The sequence below is a fragment of the Nothobranchius furzeri genome, chromosome 1, assembly GCF_043380555.1.
Source record: "Nothobranchius furzeri strain GRZ-AD chromosome 1, NfurGRZ-RIMD1, whole genome shotgun sequence".
Classification (NCBI taxonomy): domain Eukaryota; kingdom Metazoa; phylum Chordata; class Actinopteri; order Cyprinodontiformes; family Nothobranchiidae; genus Nothobranchius; species Nothobranchius furzeri.
The window spans coordinates 37,160,483-37,182,389 of NC_091741.1; the positions used below are offsets into that span (position 1 = coordinate 37,160,483).

A 21,907-nucleotide genomic window follows, 5' to 3' on the forward strand; every position below is an offset into this window, starting at 1 on the left:
CTTGCTGGAACAGTATTAGCACCTTTTTTTCTCAAATATCTTCCTTTTTCCAATGAAAAGATAAAGTTCAGACCTCTTACAATAAAAGGGCTTCAACATGAGTTTAACGTGGAAAACACACTTTAAAGTAAAACAGCTTCAGTGGCCATCTTGAATTTCCAATTCACCCACCAGACGTCTCATTAAAGGCCATAAAACTCCAATAACAAGATGTTCCTGGGATTCCATATTGCCTCTGTGTCTGTTTCTGATGAGTTTGTGACGTTTTCACACCTTCATCAGGCAGATGTCCGCCTGACGGAGCATCCTGCTGATTACTGGCTGGTCTATTAAACGCTTCATCCTCATAATTAACTTTCATGGATCAAAAATGGACAAAGCTTTCTTATTTTCTCAAAGAACACAGACTATTTGGTTTTTAAAGACCAAGTTAACTGAGAATCGTTTTTCTTGTAATTTAATAAATATGATCGGTCACTCTAAATTTTTCACGCAGGCGGAACATGAAAATAGTCTTTAACCTTATGTCCTGCTGTAGCTGCCGTAAGAAAATAGGCAGAGAAACAGTCAGATTAGAAAATCCTGACAGATCTACGTCACACTGTCACTTAACACTCATGTACTCACCCATGTGGACTCACGACGGGGTAGCGTCCAGGAAACAGCTAGTTTCCTCGCTCTATTAGCTCGTTAGCGCGCTCTATTAGCTGAACGTCTAAGCTAGTAGAAGCTAACTGTTAGCAATAGCCACCCCACCACACAGCAGAACTCCTCCAGGCTTGTGTTATTTGTGGAGGTAAAACGTCAACGTTGCAGAGCGAACAGTCAGTGGTAGAGTCGTGTTGCTGTTAGCCAATCAGAGGAGAGATTTCTAAGTATCAGGAAATAGGACTCCAGATCCACCGTCTTCATCTCTCTACTCCTCTGACTCACTTCTAGCTTCTGAAACAGGCGCACCTGTTTTTCCCACAGATTCCGGTGCTGTCTACCACTAGGGGGCAGTATAGGAAAAAAGAATTGGGTAAGACAGAAGAAGTGAATGGTGGAGTTGAGATGGATGCCTGATATTGCTAGATGTGATACCTACTCGTGCCACTTTCTGATACAACTGCCGACCATAAAGGTCTGCTCACAAGACATCCACTGGTACTAGAGAGCACTGGAAATGCGTTTAAAAATGAGTGAACTTGGTCTTTAAGAATCTTAAAACCCAGGAGAGCATTCAAAGCCTTTTATTTTGACTGAAGCTTCAGTTGAAGCTGGTTGAGATAAAGGAGGTGAGCTCGTTGGAAGAATGTGTGACTAAAAGCCCCTTCATAGCTGCACCCCCATCGTCCCTCCTGTCTGGATGATATTGCAGCTTATTATTTTTCATATTTCCCCTCCTCCCCTCGCCCGCACCGACCTGCCAGTCAAGCTGTCATGTGTGATTTGGAGCTGTCGCTCAGGCTCTGAGTTTCAGGAGCGGTGGGTCCGATGGCTTGTTTACCGCGATGTGACTGGAGGTGTCACACTGAATAAGTCCTCCTCACCCCTCCCGTCCACCTGGAAGCTCCTCTCTCTGCTTCAGTCAGGTCCTCGTGGGTGGATGAAGGTGACTTGTGCCAGGTGGTGCGCGGCTGTTGACCATCTCACTGTCATTTTGTGTGTGTGTGTGTGTGTGTGTGTGTGTGTGTGTGTGTGTGTGTGTGTGGTCGATGTATTTCCTCTCAGTCAGCCAATTACCTTCCTGAGGAGATGGCAGCTGTCGGCACCACCGTCTTCTCTTTCTCTCTTCATCCTTTCTTACTCACGGTTGACAAGGGGGAGGCTTTGCCCTGGGCCCTGGTCCCTTGGGGGGTCATTACACCACCATGGGACCCAAACACACACACACACACACACACACACACACACACACACACACACACACACACACACACACACACACACACACACACACGGAGCCAAACACAACTTGCCTCCTCTGTCTCTTTCTATCCATCACTTTTCCTCTGCATCCTTCAGTTAAAACCATCACTTTGGACACTTGATGCATATTTATGAGAACACACACTCTCATCTGATCCTAATATTCCCTCCATGTTTGTCATTATCTCCTCCCCAGATGGGACTTGGTCCGTTGGGTTTTGTGTGTAACGGAGTAGAAGTGACACGTTTCTTCAAATAGTCTGAATCTTTAGTTTGTGTCGTCCCTCAGCGGAGCTCCGCTATCTCTGCCTCCACCGATCGCTCTCTCTGTCCGACTGTAACACAAACCAGCTTGGCCTTATCTCACCACACACACACACACACACACACACACACACACACACACACACACACACACACACACACACACACTACAAGATGCTATCAGACTTAATCTGTGAGTGGATACGCCAGCTGTTTCACTTAACCACGCGGCGTGAGAATGTTTGCAGTCGAGGGAGGAGGCGAAAAGGAATTTGGAAGAGGTGTAGAATATTCACTTCAACTGGAATGCTGCGTGTAGATAAGGCCGCCTCACTCCTGCTGTGTATCCTTACGTGTGTGTGTGTGTGTGTGTGTGTGTGTGTGTGTGTGTGTCAGTCTTGTACAAACTTACCGCTGACACACTCGTTAATCACATAATTCATTAGTCACCGAGTCTCTAATTGTTTACTTTCCCCTCCGGCGGCGCTACACAAGGTTGCCGGCCTTCCCTGTTACCATTTTGGAACAACACAACGGTAAATTAATTTTCCAGGTAGCTCCAATTTGATTAGTCATTTCTGAGTGTGCTCTATTAGCTGGCAGATTGTGCATTTGGAAGTCACAAAGGAGCGTTTGGGTTCCAAGATGGCTGGATGAGCCCGAGGGACGAGGTGGAGGACGCCCGTCTGCAAACGGACGCGGTCTCAAAGATTTAGTCCGTTTATAAAACCTAAACCTGCTAAATAAATCAAATTATTTCACCAGTGAGTGGGTGAACTGCAAAAGCTCTTAACTAAGCAAAGTGCTGTGACATTACAAAGGCCACGGATACATCACCGCACCATCGTAGCTTTTGTTTCCATCCTCCCCCTCTTCCTCCTCAGGAGAACACGCGGCTGGATCAGAGGCCGGTCGTCGTTCGGCGCTCACGGAACTAAAACCTGCAAACTTCTCTAAACGGGATTTTTGGGAGGACTCCGCCTCCTTTCGGCGCTCTGTGGCTCAGGGACACTTTACAATAATAATGCGTGTGTCGCAGATGTGTGGTTACCATGGTGACCCAAGTGAGCCACCGACAGCAGCCTTAACATTTCTGTTTATCTTGTTCCTTGTTGCACCTCCGATACATTTTATGCATTTTTCCAGATTATTACTTTTCAGATGAATAGATAAATGTTTGTGTAGGAGTTTCTAGCTTCAGCAGTTGTTTCAGTTGGTAAAAACTCCCAAAAGGTGGTGATTAAAGGTGTTGAAAGCTGCAGACGTAGAATAAAATAACCTCTATTGTCCAAAAATGGGCAAATTCAGGTGAACCGGCAGCAAGCTGAAGGCATGTTCACATTCAGATAATAAGGGACAAATCAGAATATGAGACTTAAGCAGCAGGGGCAAGTTTACAACATAAGAAACATATTTAAAGGGACTTTGCAGAGTTTTGAATTTTATGCTCGCGATTGCCCCCTCAGGCCAAAAGCGTAACGGCAGCTTCAATAGTAGGCTCGTGCACGAGGCGTGCATGCTGTACGTGCACACTCCTTAACGAAAATAACAGCTGAGACAGTCCCTTGTGTGTGTGTGTGTGTGTGTGTGTGTGTGTGTGTGTGTGTGTGTGTGTGTGTGTGTGTGTGTGTGTGTGTGTGTGTGTGTGTGTGTGTGTGTGTGTGTGTGTGTGTGTGTGTGTGTGTGTGTGTGTGTGTGTGTGTGTGTGTGTGTGTGGTGTGTGGGTGTGTGGCCCGGAGGACAGAGGACAGGAGAACACGCAGCTAATGAATTAAATAATGTGGTTCTGTACCTTTCTCATCAGCACAGCCGACAAAGGTTTATGATGGGTCAGTCCTCCTGCATGCTCAGATCATTCCCTTCCCTTGCTTGAAAATTTGTTCCAAAATGAAAGTTGGACCCACATCTTTTTTATCTATGAATTCAATGCCGTTCGGCGAGTCTCAAATACAAATTTGGGCATCTTACTGTAAAAAATATACCATTAATGTAAAAAAGAAACTCTAAATAAACTATGTTCACATCCAGAATCAAACCCAGGACTTCTGCACAAGAGTCCGACGTCTAACTAGGTGAGCATTCATAGTATCTGTAACATTTATATCCTTGATGGCAGCTGAAACAACATTCAAAGAACGGTTCGGAGTGAAAATGGCTATTTTGTTGCTAATTTGCAGGAAATATCTAGAAGAAAGTTCTACAGAAAGTAGCTAAGGATCCTCAGAAATGTAGCTAGCTTTGTCACTAGGCGTTAGGAACAGCGACAAAGTGGCACTGCCTCTCTCTCTGCTGCTAAAGCTACGGATAGCAAATGCTACGGGCGATGCCTGAGCGTGAACGCGCATGAAGCAGCCTGCTCGACCCGAGCATCTCTCTTTTTCTGTGATTTTACAGAAAAACAGGCAATCACAGTAAAAATGCCAGGACTCATTCTACAGGACCAGGGCATTGCAGGAGAATGTATGAAGAAGACATTTATTATTTCTATACATGTTTTGGCTGTCACACTTCCATAACGCCCCTTTAAATATTTAAAAGATGTTAAAAATATCAAACTTGTATGAAAAAAGGAGAAGTTCAGCTGAGTACACGTGCTTCTGAAACATATTTCGGTTTTGAGCGAATACAATTAAACACAATAGAAGCAAAATCAGCCAATAAAAGCTTGTCTGACTCAGAAATGCACATTCTGATAGTTTTATTGTGCTTTGGGGGTAATCATGTTGTTCTCTGCTGCTCTGGTTGGAGTCTTAGTCCCAGTTTAATGCTTATTTTGATGAATCGAACATAAATGAGTGTATTGCTGCAGCCCAAGTGATCATAATCTCCAATTTGTCGAGTCGACATGCTGACACGGCCCCTGTTCTTTGGAGAGTTACAGGTCATGCCAGGTCCTTCCAGGGTGGTAGAAATCCACCGTTATTGTAAGAAAAGGCCGGTTGTGGGAGCGCGGGCCGTTGCGCCTGTTTTACATCATTGTTTTCACTCATCAAACCAACCTCCGACCTGTCCCGCCTTTTCGGACGGAGGCGTCGTCAGTTGGGAGGAAACAGATTTTGGAATTCCTAACCGCTCATTTGACTCGACATCAGGACGAACCGTGCACATCTGGACGCGGCACGGGCGCGTACAGTAAGCCGCTACTGTATTATTCTGAGTCACGGCCCGAGCTGCATATGGATGAGCTAACGCATGGTAATCTGCGCCTGGAGGGGCTCGAGAGCCCGAACGCACCGGCTCCTCTCACAACACTGAAATACAGATGCAATAGACTATATCACAAGTGAACTTACTGAAACTATGCATTATAGATCAACACGCTCGCTATGTTTCACACGCACACACACGCACACACACGCGCACACACACACGCATCCTCCTTTCTTCCTCATTTCAATGGAGCTCCATGCACGCCACATCGCAAATGATGGGATTTAAACATCAACAGTATGAAATATTCATGTGTCAGTGCCAGCCGCTCGAGCAGAACTAACACCGAGGGGGATTTGCCTTCAGATCTGAGGATACCACTGCATTCATCTCTCTTTTTGTGAACCCTCCCCTCGCTCCCCTCGCCCAGTTGTGTTGCAGCACGCCTTTGTCACGGGTTTGTGTACCACTGTTCCCGTGTGTTGTTCTAGTTCTCTGTGATATCGCCTTTCCACTCTGAACCGTTCGTGTTTTTGACATCAGGCGGGTGACGAGCAGCGAGAGTTGTCTTTTTTTATCCTTCCTTACCCCGTTTGTCCTGACTCTTCCCCGCTGAAGATCAAGGAGAGTTGTAAGAGTCTGAGGACCAGTCAGAATTCCTCCTCTCGGCGAACGTTCGGGCCCGTCTTTCTCGGTTTTGCACGCTTTGTTTTGGAGGATTTCGGGATTGCTGCCTCTGAGTTTGGGGCCATTAGGAGGAGTTTTAGAGGATTTAATAAGGTTGTTGTTGAAAGTCTACCTGGTCTCCTGATGCCCTGCGCTTTCAGTAGCCAACTAGTTTGGAAGATTTGCTCTGTGTTCCTGCAGCTGCATGGGTTAGTCGTTGTGTAAAACCACTAAAGAAGCATCTTCTGGTGTCCGATCCTGCTCCTGTCAGGATGACCTGATCTGATTGGCTGTTCAGCTCTGCAGAAGCCCACGAATCACCAGCTGGTTCACATCCGGTGTGCTGGAGCAGCGAAAGATCAGGACCAGGATGGAACAACTCCGTACTAAATGGAATGCAGCCCTCATTTACACAGCTGATCCTTCCCAGCCCTGTAGTGTCTGAGTGTAGGGGCGTCTCCGTTCAACGTGGGGGGGCCATTAGGTCATCTGGACAGAGGAGGTGGACCCAGTTCGAGACAACGTGGTGCTTTTACTCGCAGAGTGGTTCTCTGGGTGCAGCGACTTTGGTTTAACAAGTTGACAAAAACAGCCTAGCAGCTTAAATAAACATTTTAAAAGCAAACTGATAAAAAAAAACATTATCTGTGAGTTCTGGTGCCAAAAACGCTCCGGTCTGGGAGCGACTGCCCGCCACAAGCAGCAGTTTGGACCATTGTTAGTTTTTTTGGAAGCGAAGTAATGACACACGTGTCATTTATAACCGGCTGCAGTCCAAAACATAAAAACGGCCTTTAAAGAACACAGGAAGTGGCGGTGTCGTTCCTGCAGCTGTAATCTGGGCAGAAAGCAGCTGTGGAGCAACGCTGCAGGAGGACGCCAATAAAGGACGGAGGGTTGTGCGTTTTATGGAATGAGGAACGGCTAATTTGTGAGGCTTTTATTGGTTTTAAACTAGGTTTCTCCCCAGTCTTGGAGGATATTATCATTAGATCCTCTCTTCGTCAGGAGGTTGGTGGAAAACTCCATTACGAGCTCTCATATTAAAAATGTTGGTGTTTGGGAGGAAGTTAAATGTTCTGTTTGAGCTCGGCACAATAAAGGAGTCTAGATTACTCACAAAATGTTCTTCAGGGTGATATTTCACCAAGATGATCAGATTAGAAGAATAATGCCTCAGAGCAAAGCGTGAAATGTTGCTGGAAGTCTTAAAAGTTGTGGACAGAAAGTTCTAGAGTGGATTTTTTATTTTTTTGCGGGGATCTGAGGTAGAAAGAGGGGTTTAAGGAGTTTTCGATTGCTTGGCGAAAGCAAATGTGATGGAGTATACCGACATCCAAAGAATGTGGATGGAGGAGGGGAATCGGGGAGTCAGATATGGGCCCAGTGGTCATTGTTCCTCCTGAGATTCATCCCCTTTTTCCATTTAAAAGATGTGATTACACTGCAACAATGTGCACACACACTTTTAGACACACTCCGCTGGCAGTGGTGATCCAATTTAGGAGGTTAGAAGGGAGGGATAAGGTGACGGGGGAGCAATGGGGGGGGGGGGGGGGTGAGAGAGAGAGAGAGAGAGAGAGAGAGAGAGAGAGAGAGAGAGAGAGAGAGAGAGAGAGAGAGAGAGAGAGAGAGAGAGAGAGAGAGAGAGAGAGAGAGAGAGAGAGAGAGAGAGAGAGAGAGAGAGAGAGAGAGAGAGAGAGAGAGAGAGAGAGAGAGAGAGAGAGAGAGAGAGAGAGAGATCTCTCATTTGTCATTCTGTCTGTGGCGTATGCAGATGAGGAGCTAATATGATATCTCTGCTGAGCTGATGGATGTTTAAAATGATACGGCAACCCTGAGGAGCTGCGCTGCATGCCGCCTGCCAGGGATGGTGTGTGTGTGTGTGTGTGTGTGTGTGTGTGTGTGTGTGTGTGCGCGCATTTAGTTTCACTCTGCTAAAACTATATCCCTATCATAGTGGCAATAATGTCTTTTCCCCAAACTTTTATTTACAACGTTATGCCGAGATTTTGGTTTCGACACCGACTGAAATACTTTTTGGGAGGACTGTGCACGTTTGTGCACGTTTGTTAGCTTGTTTAGCTTAAATAGCTTTGACCAGTGTTTGTTTTGCTGAATTCAATTAAAACCATATAGTAAATAATATTTGAATCGTTCTGATATTTATCTAAAGTGAAGATATTTTTTGCAAGTCATGTCACCAAAAGTGGGCGGAGTTTCCAGAAAGAGGAAGAAGTCCTCAGACCAGAGCATTTCTGGCGATGAACCAGAACGCTAACAAACTCATTTCTGGTGTTTACAACAAGTCTTGCTGTAAAAAGTCTCACTGATGCGTTGGAACGCTGCATGGTGATGACACATTTTCTTTCGGTTATGCCGATTTTTCTACCCAACGACGTCTGAATCAGTGCAGCAGCATTCAGCCTGATGGACCTCGACTTCCCAGGCCTCTGGTAGCTGTCCTGGAGCAATTGGCTCCCCTTCTGCTGCTCTGACACTTGCAGAATGATGGAGAAGAGTCTGAGATACTTCCCCTGTTGTGTGGTTAACTTTATTGAAGTTGTGGTATGGCAGGCCCAGTGGACTGGCATGTAGACAAGAGACAAATATACCATAAGCAATATGAGAACGACTCAAGTAAAATAATGAATCTAAATCTACATTTCACTTGAAACAAAGTTATAAATGATTAATCATATTAAACATGTGTTTTGCTCATTAGTGACGGTGATCTTTCACAGTATTTATCAAAACTTTGGTTTTGTTCCTTCAGCGCTGTTAGGGATCATTTCTAGCAGCTACAGTTAGCTGCTAGGCTAACTGTAGTCGGCATCCAAACTCGTATCTCATTTCTAGCAGCTACAGTTAGCTGCTAGGCTAACTGTAGTCGCCATCCAGACTCCTCATTTCTAGCAGCTACAGTTAGCCTAGCTGTAGCTGCTAGAAATGAGATAGGAGCACCCAAACTCCTATCTCATTTCTAGCAGATAGGGCTGTCGCAATAATCGCAAGAACAATATATCGCGATATTAAGAAACCCACCGCGCTGCATGACGTGCCACCGCAATTACCGCACTTGATTAAATCTCGCGACAGCGCATGCTGAGAGGTAAAGTCCGCGCTGATCGAGGAGATAGTAGGGCACTTTTTTTTATTTCTGTTAGATGTTGCAGCCAAATTTGCATTTCAGAGTTAAACCTCCTGAATGTTGTTTTTAAGTTCAGTCAGAGAATGCCGTTCCTGCCCTTTGATCTGCATTCAATAAAGTATTAAAAATGGCCATGTATTTTTTTTGTAACATTTTTTAAATGTGTAAGCACAATGTTTCAAAGGAAATATTGCCATGAGTTTAGTAATTAACAAACAAATTTGCTATGTACATAAATAAAAATGGGGTGCAATAATATCGCATATCGCAATATTGAGCTGCCCTGACTCACCGCAGAGGGAATTCCTCAATCGCGACAGCCCTACTATCAGCTACAGTTAGCTGCTAGGCTAACTGTAGCTGCTAGAAATGAGATAGGAGTTTGGGTGCCGGCTACAGTTAGCTGCTAGGCCAACTGTAGCCGGCACCCAAACTCCTATCTCTAAAAAATCGGTTTCAAAGATGTGGACCACTGAAAAAAAAAAAATTTATTTCGGATTATAATGAGTGTTTCATGCAGGCTGAGCATGAAAATAGTCTCCTACACATATCTCCTGTGTTAGCTTCTGATGAAACTCTAGGATTACAAGATCTTGGCAGATCTACGTCACACTGTCACTTAACATTCATGGACTCACGAAGGCTGTGGTTGGCTCATCACACAGACTGATTAATCATATTAAACACGTCTCTGCTGCCCACGGATAAACAGAGTAGGAAGTGACGCCACCATCAGCGTCAGCTCTGAGGATATTTGCAGACGCAAAGAGAAACCTTTCCTGTGTTTTAAAAAAGAACCACAAGTGGAATATTAAACACGTATTTTGCTCATTAGTGACGGTGATCTTTCACAGTATTATTAAAACTTTGGTTTTGTTCCTTCAGCGCTGTTTGGGATCATTTCTAGGATTTCAGCATGCAGTGAATCTGGTCATTTGGTTAAATGTTGGCTAACGGTAACTGGTTGGTGTTACCCAGCCTGCGTGAGCGTGTCTGGGTTAGCTCCTGGATGCTAATGGGAAGTGGGATAGACGGCGGAGCGTCTTGGTGCAGCGGAACCACCACTGACTAAGCCAGTTGTCCGTTCGGGCTCTGCCGCTGCCCAATTGTTACTGATTTACTGATTTGCTGGTGGGTGGTTTAAAAGCATGTATGGCGTTATCATCGCTGTTACTTTTCCTCGCTGAGGCTTCTCCCTGAAGGCGCCGGCAGCAACTTGCTAAATCTTCTCCGCCCACTGTCCTCCTCCATTATTTTACCACATAATTGAGAGATTGAGAGGAATTATGCACTTTTCAGCTTAATTTCCCTCCGTGATTTGAGTTTGTCGGGGCAACAAATTAGCACGGGTTATCTTTTCATTGTGGACTGCACAGCTGTGATAGATCATCACTGTCCTCATAGCTGAATGATAGTTATCATACATGGTTAGCGGTTGGCTAAGTGAAGCATGGAGATCAATGGCGTTGGCAAGAAGGAGGCTTTTTATCACGCTGATGGATGGCAGGCTCGTCTTTAACGTGACGTGTTGTGATCATATCAATTTGTCCTCGCTCCTCATCCACATCACTTTATTGCCTCCCTCGCACAGTAAATCCAGTCGACGCTCCATAAACCAACCATTTCTCACCTTCCTCCGCCCTTCTCTCCATCTCCTTCACCTAATTATTATCTATTTTGATAACTCTGTGTGTATTTACCGTCCTCCCACCTTCGCTCCTCGACAGGCATCAGCAGACGGCCTTAAGGGAACGAGTGAAGGAATCAGACTGGGATTAAAATGTAATATCAGACTATTTAAGAGATTAGTGTTTGACATTTCACTGTCTAAGCCACCCCCTCCAATCTGATGAACAGCCACTCATTATATTGATTTATTACCCAGCATTCATTTGGGCAGCATTAGATCGGATGTGATGGCCTTCTTCCCAGACGCCTTGTCACCGCGGCCTTGGCGCTACGTAGGAGCCGACTCATTGCTGGAGTTCACTCATCTGGATTGTTCTAAACAGAAGAACAAGCTGCGGCGAGACGAGGACACCGTGATTCACACCTACGATCACAAGAGAACGTCTCTTAAACACCTTCACACTCAAAGATTTCACATCCGTTTCCTTTTTCTCGCTGGTGCTCCTCCACCAATCACGCCTCCACCTCCGCATCACTCTGAAACCTTTAATCAGTGGAAGGAAGCGTGCAGAAACACCCGGACACTTCAGTTTGGAATAAATATCATGGTTTTTATTACAATTGAGCTGATTTCTGATTGGCTGATTTGTTTAGTAGTAAAGTTATTTAAATGTGGTTTTTATTCATCGTGTTCAGATAATTAGATTTTCATGAAAATGTGTTCAGGAGTGAGGGGAAACTGGAGCGTGAGATGGATAGGCGGATTGGTGCTGCATCTGCAGTGATGCGGGCGTTTTACCGGTCTGTCGTGGTGAAGAGAGAGCTGAGTCAGAAGGTAAAGCTCTCGATTTACCGGTCGATCTACGTTCCTACCCTCACCTATGGTCATGAGCTTTGGGTAGTGACCAAAAGAACGAGATTGCGGATTCAAGCGGCTGAAATGAGTTTTCTCCGAAGAGTGGGGTGAGAAGCTCAGTCATCCGGGAGGGGCTCGGAGTAGACCCGCTGCTCCTCCACATCGAGAGGAGCCAGTTGAGGTGGCTCAGGCATCTGGTCAGGATGCCTCCTGGATGCCTCCCTGGTGAGGTTTTCCGGGCACGTCCCACCGGGAGGAGACCTAACGATAGACCAGGACACGGTGGAGGGACTATGTCTCTCACCTGGCCAGGGAACACCTTGGGATTCCCCCGGAAGAGCTGGCCCAAGTGTCTGGAGAGAGGGAAGTCTGGGCCTCTCGACTTAGGCTACTGCCCCCGCGACCCGACTCCGGATAAGCAGATGAAAATGGATGGGTGGATGGGATGGTGAACGTTTGACATGTTTTCGATAACCGTTGTTTTCACTCATTCATAAGCAGCGTTGCCACAGTTACCTTGAAGTAGTAATCTGATTACTGACTACTGATTACTCCTTCCAAAAGTGACTTAAATACTTTAATGATTCATTCATTTAAAAAGTAACTAAGTTAGATTACGAGTTACTTTATTAGTTACTTTCAGCATCTACCAAAAACACTGTCTACTGCCTCAACATAAAAACTACAACTGGTTTTGCCAACACACACTTTATTGCAAATGTTTTCAACAGTTATGTCAGCACCTATTGCCTGACATGATGCATGTTTGTATAAACATAAAATAAAAACAGTCTTTCTTGACCTCACTTAAAATAAATAGTATTCATGAAAAAATAAAACACACAGAGCCAGCACAGAGTGTACAACAAACCTTAATATTTTCATCTTTAGCTGATACAAACTCAAAATAGTGACTATATTTCCAGCTAGAAAACACACTTCTCTCTCTTCCCGCCATTGTTGCTCACGCTGTAGTACATCGCTAGCTGGCGCTGCTTGGTAGGTGGACGAAAACATCACGTGACCTGTCGTATACATGACGTCACTCCCCGAGACGGAAGAAGAAACCACTGTAGTGCAGAACCTTTGGAACAGGCAGCGGGCAAGGTGCATTATGGGTAGCCAGCTTTCCAGTTTTATGTTCTTTATTGTGCGTTTTGTTGGGGTTTTGTTGCAGGGTTGTGTGTGATGTTGTTAGTCGTTTATTCAGTAATATGACTGTGCTTTTTTTGTTGGTTTTAATTTTGCACCATGAGTGAGCGTTATATTCCAACGATTGACATCGTGGAGCCGCTCAATTGTTTGGTAAAGCATAGCGATGGGTACCGAATTCGGTACTTTTTAAGGTACAGACCGAATTCCATAGTACCGACGGAGCACCGATTCACGTCATTTGAAACGGTGCCTCGTTTCGGTACCCGTCCTTCATAACGAGAACTTGCCTAGACAGCTGCGCATGCGCAAGAGCGTTATGTCGCCAGTCGCTGCGAGCGAGTTGTAAACAGCAGCATGGTAGAATGAACGCACGCTAAAGCTTGGGTCCACTTCACTAAATGTGATGGGTAACTGGGTGATGATGAAACCAGCGACAACGATCTAAGTGAGACATCCTCATCTTAATCTGCTCCGGTAGGTAAATAAAATGTTTAAGATAACGTTAGCTTGATATGTTAGCTTCCGTTACGCTAATGGTGCATTTGCTTTCTCCTCGAACTCAGAATTTCTGACTAGAAGAACATGAACACGCTCTAAAGTTTGGCTTCACTTTACTAAATGCGACGGGTGATTGGGTGAAGATGAAACCAGCGACAACGATCTAAGTGTGAGGCATCATCGTTTAAATCTGCTCCAGCAGCTAAATAAACTGTTTAAGATAACGTTAGCTTGATATGTTAGCTTCCATTGCCACCATATTGTTATCAGCTAATGGTGCGTTTGTTTTCTCCTTGGAAATTCTAACTTCCCAGTAGGAAAAATCAAATGAAAAAGGACAGCAAAAGGAATGAAGATACACAGTAAATTTAGTTCACAGTAAAGATGTCTGCTTCAGTTTAATTATCAGCTTATAAAACTACAAGGACGAGATATTTATCAAATATGGTTATAAATTGAGAAAATTATACATTTTATTATAAAAGAGAATTAAAGTATTAAAAACTCATAAGTATCTAAAATTGGTACTGTTAAGTACCGGTATCGATTCCTAGGTACCGGGAATTAGTACCGGATCGATTCAGATGTCAAAGGTTATACCTAGTAAAGCAGCATACTGCTTCCCTTGTGCGAGGAAAGTGTGGGCTGATTGGGTAAACGCATAATGCACAGCTGACCTTGGCTCCTCCTTTGCCGTGTTATTTTTCCTTTACTCAGTATTTTCTTAAGCAGAAAAAATTCAGAGTAAAGGACAAAATGACGCATAGTGGCTTGGACAAATAACTTTCATTTGATTACTAGTATGGAAATAGTAACGCGTTAGATTAGTCGTTACCAAGAAATGACGTTATATTAGAGTAACACGTTAAAAGGTAACGCGGTACTGGCATCACTGTTCATAAGTACTTTATACTGGTAAACCTTGCGAAGACGAGAGATCTCCTGTAAAAGAGACACATTTAGCGCTAGCAGATACACGACTGGATTAGTGTAGTTAAAGTGCTGAACTGGACAACTGAACAGCAGAAAGGACAAACAGATTAAAAAGATTTGGTAAAGTGGCTTTAAATACCGTGGAAAAAGGCTAATTAGGGTAAGCAGATAGCAGGTAGAGTGGAAAGTGTTGATTAGGGATTTTTTCTAGTGAAACAACACCTGCAGAAAAAGGTTAGCTGCTAGGCTAACTGTAGCCCGCACCCAAACTCCTATCTCTAATGTTTCGTTAAAAAATCTGTTTCCAAGATGTGGAACACTGAAAAAACATTTTTTCTGATTATAATGAGTGTTTCATGCAGGTTGAACATGAAAATAGTCTCCTACACATATCTCCTGCATTAGGCGATTAGAAAATCCTGACAGATCTACGTCACACTGTCACTTAACATTCATGGACTCACGACGGAGAAGGCTGTGGTTGGTTTAGCACACGGACTGATTTTACACACGAACATTCCCGGGCAGAGGGGAAACTTCACAGAACCCTCAGAGTTCAACTTAAGAGAACAAACATGGTGGAGGAGGAGGAGCGCACTTTCGTTGCCTCGTTTTCTTATTGGCTACGCATCACATCCAACAAGCAGCACGCTGGTTTTTCCTCGATATCGGGCCAAGACAATCCAACACGAGAGCAGACCAGAACAACCCCAACACGCTACACACGGTAACAAAATCTGATGAGATACTTTTACAGCCATTACGGTAATCGGGCATCTTCTTAAGATAGTCAGAAGGAGTGAATTGGGTCAAAATTATCCGCATAATTATCTTGTGCTGCTACAGAAGCTGATAAACTGATAGTTTACTATATGAAGACGGTGAGATCTGAGTTGTTTTTAAACCCCGCCCACCTGCTTGGATTAGCCGTTAGCTCATCTGTGTTGTGAAGTATTTGGATCCGGCAGCAGAACCAAACGTAGGACCAACCTTCACAGACTCCTGGTCGTCGATCTCGGTAGCTTCACTAAAACCATTCGATTCCAGAACAAACAAGTAAATAAAAGAAAGAACGTTCATAATAAACACGTTTCCCAAGAGCCGTTCATGTCCTCAATTCACCCTTTCATCCAGCTTCTTATTTACTGGTTTGTTTATTGTGACTAGAAGTTAATTTTCTGAGCCAAGAGAAGAAGAACTCTTCATTTTAGCTCTTTAGATGATCCAGCTGATCAGCTGACAGCAGAAAGTGTCTCAGAGCTCGATTTGCGTTAAAGCCCTGAATGCCTGAAATGGGAGACAATAATCATTTTTAAAAACCTCAAGTGAGGTTTTATTGTCTAGTGTCTAGATAATGATCTGTTTGACTGTTTAATGTAAAACATGAGTATAGCAATAAACAAATAAAACATCACCTGTAGATCCTCCACCAGGGGGCGGTAGACATGTAGAGCACTGGAAATGGCAGATTTCTGATGAAGGTACTAATCCTAATGCTCCATCTGGTGCTTTAACAACAGAACCTATTTGAAGCATTAGGTTGGATTGTAATAATAAGGATGGACAAAAGAAGATATTTCTTCCCCTGCCTTTATTTAAACCACAATTTAGCCTCAACTACAATAAAGTAGGTCAAGAAATGTGCAGAAAGGAGACCTTGATTGGTAATTACTGTATTTTTGTGACAGATTTGGGGTATCGTAGAAGCTGTTTGGTTAAAAAATAAAAAGATCTGCCTTTTCAGTTTTACTAAAACAAATCGTCTTCATGTGCGTCGTATGTAACCCTCGAGAAACTGTCCCCACCTCAGAGACCCAATGATGAGAGACAGAACCGTCTTCCCGCGGCATCATGGGTGAAAATATGCACAGAATCATCAGTCTGAACTAAAACTGTGTGTTTCTTCCCCATATATATATATATATATGTACAAAATATATATATATATATATTTATATATATATATGTTTATATGTGTATATATATATATTTTTTTTTTCAGTTGATTACCTGGCTACTGGCAAGACACGGGTGTTTTTCAATGTCAAGGCACCTGGCCTTGCCAGGCGATGTCTTGCGAGGCCAGGCGCCTTGCTTACGAGGACGCAGTCCTTCCTTAGTCAAAGAAAACGGTTAAATGGAACAGACTTGCATCATGTGACCGCAGCTTCCACGGCAGTCACGAAACATCACGTGACACGGGAGATAACGTTATATTTTACACGTATTAGTTTCAACATAAATATATAACGAGCCTTTTACTTTTTAAATTGTGTATATGTTTATGAAATTAAATATATAAGTGAGTTACTACCCGCTAGCCACCGAAGCTGCAACTACTAAGCTACTAACCAACCATAGATAACTTCTTTGGATCTAAAAAAAAAAACATTTTAAATTAGTTGACTTACTTTTAAATTTGAAAATTGTCCCCGAAGTAGCTGCCGGCTTCTGATCCGCCATCCTTTTGAAAATACCGCGGTGTATTCTGGGTAATTTTTGACCAAGGCTAGGCTACAAGACACCTCCCATGTATCCTCGCTCAGCTAGCTAAACGGCTAGCAATCATAGAACACACGCCTCGGTATAACATGAATATTGTCACACGCCTTGGCGGCTCCCAATGACGTATCTCCTAGGCAACCGGGGCGGGGCCAAGACATCAAGGCGAGGTTCCTTGGCATTGAGAAACACCCACGGTTACTGCGCAGGCGCTTAGCATAGTTAGCTTAGCGTGTGTATCACATGTGTGAATGCTTGTGTGTAAATAAAACTGATAAAAGCTGTAATCAGTCGTCCGAGCTTGAGTACGACACGGTATCATCAGTCAAAACACGCCCTTACGGTGGGAGTTTACTAAGTAAAGGTAGTTAGTTAGTAAAAACGTACAAAAATGGTCATAAACAATAATTTTAAAAGAAAGTGTTGTGATCTTGCAGAAGTTGCACCAAAACTATTAATTCAGAGCAAAGCAGAAAAAGTGTTATTCAGAAATAAAAATAAAGACATCATGAATTAACGATCTCCTGTTTTTCATCTCGTCCTGCTTGTCTCCTGATTTCCTCCTCCTCCCGTGTTCTCCTGCCGCGACGGCTTCTGCTCTTCGCTCGCCGGCACCACGTCCGTCACTTCCATCAAGACCCTGGACACATCTCACAGCTGCAAACACATGCAGAGTTGGTTCTGCTGCGAGGCGCGAGGGGTCGGGTGGGGGTGCCATGGCTTCATGTGTGTGTGAGGAGGTCTGGGCTGTTGGAGCTGAGCTCTGGAGCCGGGATTAAACAGGAAGAGGAAGCATAATGGATGGATTCAGGAGTCTGGGTTTAGGTGGTCGTACAGTGTGTGTGTGTGTGTGTGTGTGTGTGTGTGTGTGTGTGTGTGTGTGTGTGTTAGATGAACTCACACTTTGAATATCACAAAGTAAATGAGGCCCAACACATTATTGCCACTTCTCCTTTTGTTCACTCTTTACCTCTCAGGTCGTTACTCTCACTGCTTTTAAATGTCCTCAATATGTCTCCCCCCCCCCCCCCCCCCCCACACACACACACACACACACACACACACACACACAGACACACACACACACACACAGACACACACACACACACACAGACACACACACACACACACATTTCTAACAGCCCATGCTGCTTACAGCTTTGTATGACATGGTTATGGCCACACGGCGTTCCAGAGCCGCTTTGTTCGGATCGCTGATCGGATTGTACTATAGATCATTAGAAGACATCTTGGAACGTTTGGACCCGAAACGTCTCGTTAGTTATTTTCTTCAGTGGTTCGCATGAGTGAATGTTTGTTTGTATATTTACGTTCAAAGAAGGTAAAGTTGTAGCTTCAAGGTTTTTCTGTGACATTAATGGGCTCGACACACGGGAGGCGACATCGCCTCTCCTCCATTCATTTTCAATGAGACATGCGCGACAAAGCGATAATCGGGGGTCTCCCTCCTATTAAGCGAAACACGAAAAACATGCGTGTGAAATTTAGCGCTCGTGCACGTGTCGTGCACGGGCGACCCAGCGACGCGATCCCAGAAAGTTGAAACATTTTCAACTTTTCATCGCTGTCGCTCGGGCGAGGACCAATCAACGGAGGTTTCATTCACTGACCAATGAGCGGACAGGATGCTCCGCACTTCTCCGAGCAAACATGGAGGAGAAGTTGATTATTATTATGTTTTATAGTAAAATCAGAAGTAAGATTTCACATCACTCTAGCAGCACCTTGTGAAACATCATATCTACCACTTTATTAACTCTGAACCGCTTCAATAACCTTAATTCCCTCCAACCTGACACAGCCAAACAAAACAACGGAAGTTTCGATTTCGCCACGGAACAGAACGCGTAGACGGCTTTGCCGCTGCCTCAGATCGCCTCCCGTGTGACAGGTAATAAAAGCGACAGCGACAAATTTCGCTGATCGCGGTCGTTTGTCACCTCCCGTGTGTCGAGCCCATAAGCCGACGGAGATTTAAACGTTATCAGTGAAACATGAGTGAGTGTCGAGGATTTCTAATTATTCATCACAAATCTCTGCGTGGTTACTGCGCCGTGAGCAGAGCTGGTTTCAACTCATTTTTGGTGGTTTCTGTTTGCACACTCGCCTGCACATGTTTGTGCTTCACCGCTAACGGCTAGCATCAGGTCAGCTAAATGTTTAGCTTGCTGTGAAACTTCAAATGTTTATTTTTAGTTGGCTTCGGTTTTCTCTCTGAACACCCTTTTGATTTGAGTTCAGAGGTCATGGGTGAACATTTACCACAAATGCTAAAACAGGAAACGATTTGATAAGCTAACAGTTTAAAATCCTTCACAATAAAAGCCCTTGTGCAAGTGCTTGGTGCCTAAAAATAAAATGATAAAAGTCAGAACATTTGAAAGTGGTTGAAATGTAAAAACATGCTTGATGCTGCGTGCATCATGTCTTTGTGCTGCAGATGATAATCAGCCTGCTACAAGCTCAGTTATTTATGAGACAAGTGAAGCTTTTTATCACACATAATATAACTAATATAACTAAAAACATGTTATTATTTAAAGGGACTTTACGGACTTTTGAATTTTTATGCTCGCGATCGCCCCCTCAGGCCAAAAGCGTAACGGCAGCTTCAATAGTAGGCTCGTGCACGAGGCGTGCATGCTGTACGTGCACACTCCTTAACGAAAATAACAGCTGAGACAGTCCTGTGTGTGTGTGTGTGTGTCCCGGAGGACAGAGGACAGGAGAACGTGCAGCTAATTAATTAAATAATTTGGTTCTGTAGCTTTCTCTTCAGCACAGCCGACAAAGGTTTATGATGGGTCAGTCCTCCTGCATGCTCAGATCATTCCCTTCCCTTGCTTGAAAATTTGTTCCAAAATGAAAGTTGAACCCACATCTTTTTTATCTGTGAATTCAATGCCGTTCGGCGAGTCTCAAATAAAAATTTGGGCATCTTACTGTAAAAAAATATACCATTAATGTAAAAAATAAACTCTAAATAAACTATGTTCACATCCAGAATCAAATCCAGGTCTTCTGAATGAGAGTCCGACATCTTACTAGGTGAGCTAAAGCACCAGTGACATCCTTTGTATCTGTAACATTTATATCCTTGATGACAGCTGAAACAACGTTCAAAGAACAGTTTGGAGTGAAAATGGCTATTTTGTTGCTAATTAGCAGGAAATATCTAGAAGAAAGTTCTACAGAAAGTAGCTAAGGGTTCTCAGAAATGTAGCTAGCTTTGTCACTAGGCGTTAGGAACAGCGACAAAGTGGCACTGCCTCTCTCTCTGCTGCTAAAGCTACTGATAGCAAATGCTACGGGTGATGCCTGAGCGTGAACGCGCATGAAGCAGCCTGCTCGACCCGAGCATCTCTCTTTTTCTGTGATTTTACAGAAAAACAGGCAATCACAGTAAAAATGCCAGGGCTCATTCTACAGGACCAGGGCATTGCAGGAGAACGTATGAAGAAGACATTTATTATTTCTATACATGTTTTGGCTGTCACACTTCCATTATGATAAAATGTGCTTTAGCTGGAAATCCCAGATTTCTAACATTTATGGTTCATTGTGACTCATTTCTGCGGTTTCATCTCTAAACGAAGCTGATTTTATGTTACACAGCTCCTGATGCTCGCTCCACAAACGTTTCATAAAATCTGTCTGAACGTTTGGTTTTATGCTTCAGAACCAGGAGGCTGTTTCTGCTTTTGGTCCAACTTGAAACTTAAAACTTTAATTTCAAGCCTTGCGCCGCATGTCTTTGTTTATTTGTTTACTCTTATTTTCATAGATCCAGTGTTTCTTCGTCATTTATCTCGTGCGTCCCCGGCTCCTTTGGTGTTCTACGTTGTCTCGTTCTTGGGTTTGTCTCCATGTTACGTCTCTTTTATGTGATGGACGTATGAGAGGTGACTTATAAACAAAGTTTCTGTCGTTAATAGTTGGTTCAAACTTCCTGAGATGGTTTCTGGTGTTTCCTTGAATGCATCGATGCTTTTCTTTCCATTTTGGGTTATTAACCCATCAACCAGAACCTCCTTTAGCCTGAAGTATTTGGTGAAGTCCAACCCAAGTCTCTGTGATGTCTCAGTCTCACTCATGAGCAGATCCGAGTGTGTTTTCGTCACTTAGAGCCTCCGTCAGGATGATTAATGAGACGGCAGCATGTTGGTGTCGCTCGGGTCTCGGTGTCGTCCAGCTCACGGCCCTCCTCCTGCACTCCGCCAGCGAGACGCGTGCTCCAGTCGGAGGAGTTCTGATCCATCTGGAGGCGGGCCAGCAGCCAGGAGGGTGCAGGCTGTCCCACACAAACGCTCAGACACCTGCGACAAGAATAAGATGAAGATGGAAGCCTCGGGAAGGTGTGAACGCCGGGTTCGGGAATGCGTTTATCAGCGTTTAAAGCGGCGCGTTGATTGGCCGGGGACCGTTGGTGCCGTTTGAGGAGTGGGCTGTGTAGACGTGAGATGTGAGAAGGAGAGAAGCGATAAAAACAAGAAGTGTTAGATGGTCGCAGATGGGCTGCTGAGAGGAGGAGGAGGAGGAGGGGGAGAAGCTCCAGACTTTTAGTGCATTTGATCCTGCAGCACAACGCTAGTCTTTCGTTTCGATGGGAATTGTTGGTTTTGTTCCAACGGTCCCATTTGCAGATTTCTCTGTCAAACCTTAAACAGCAAGTTTCATCTCCGCGGCTCATAAACTGCTAAAAACCCGATACGTGAGACTTCAGATAAGGAATGCGGTTTGTAATTCAGGAATCTGAGCGTTTTGTTGCTTCTTGTTGGGATAATAAAAATAATTTTCCTCTGGATTAAAATCCCATTAAAAGTCTAAAATTCCTGTTTTTGTTTTTAAGCGTTTCTCTTTATTACACGAGTAATAAAGGTAATCGCTTTATGCGGCTATAAATCTCAGCACTTGCATGTGTGCTGGGTTTTATTGGATTTTGTTCAGATACCTTCGGTTTTCTTCGTCCCTGCACACACCTGGTTCCGGTTGCTCTGCAGTGTTGAGATAGGTGCTCTGATGTGTTAAATGTTGTACATGAGACTCTTATTTTGGAAACGCTGTTAGAGGAAATGACGTATGCTGTCATGTGGTATGTTATGTTCCAATAAGAATTGTTTAAAATGAACTTTGAACTCCCCCATCCACCAATAAAAGCAGAGCTTTGGTAA

The 21,907-nt window shown here is 44.1% G+C and overlaps 1 protein-coding gene across 21 annotated transcripts in view; it reads left to right on the top strand.

Moving 5' to 3' along the window:
* The window catches only part of celf2 (cugbp, Elav-like family member 2), a 296,592-nt gene that overhangs the window by 38,362 nt on the left and 236,323 nt on the right, over positions 1-21,907 (top strand). The gene's annotated exons all lie outside the window — the stretch shown is intronic.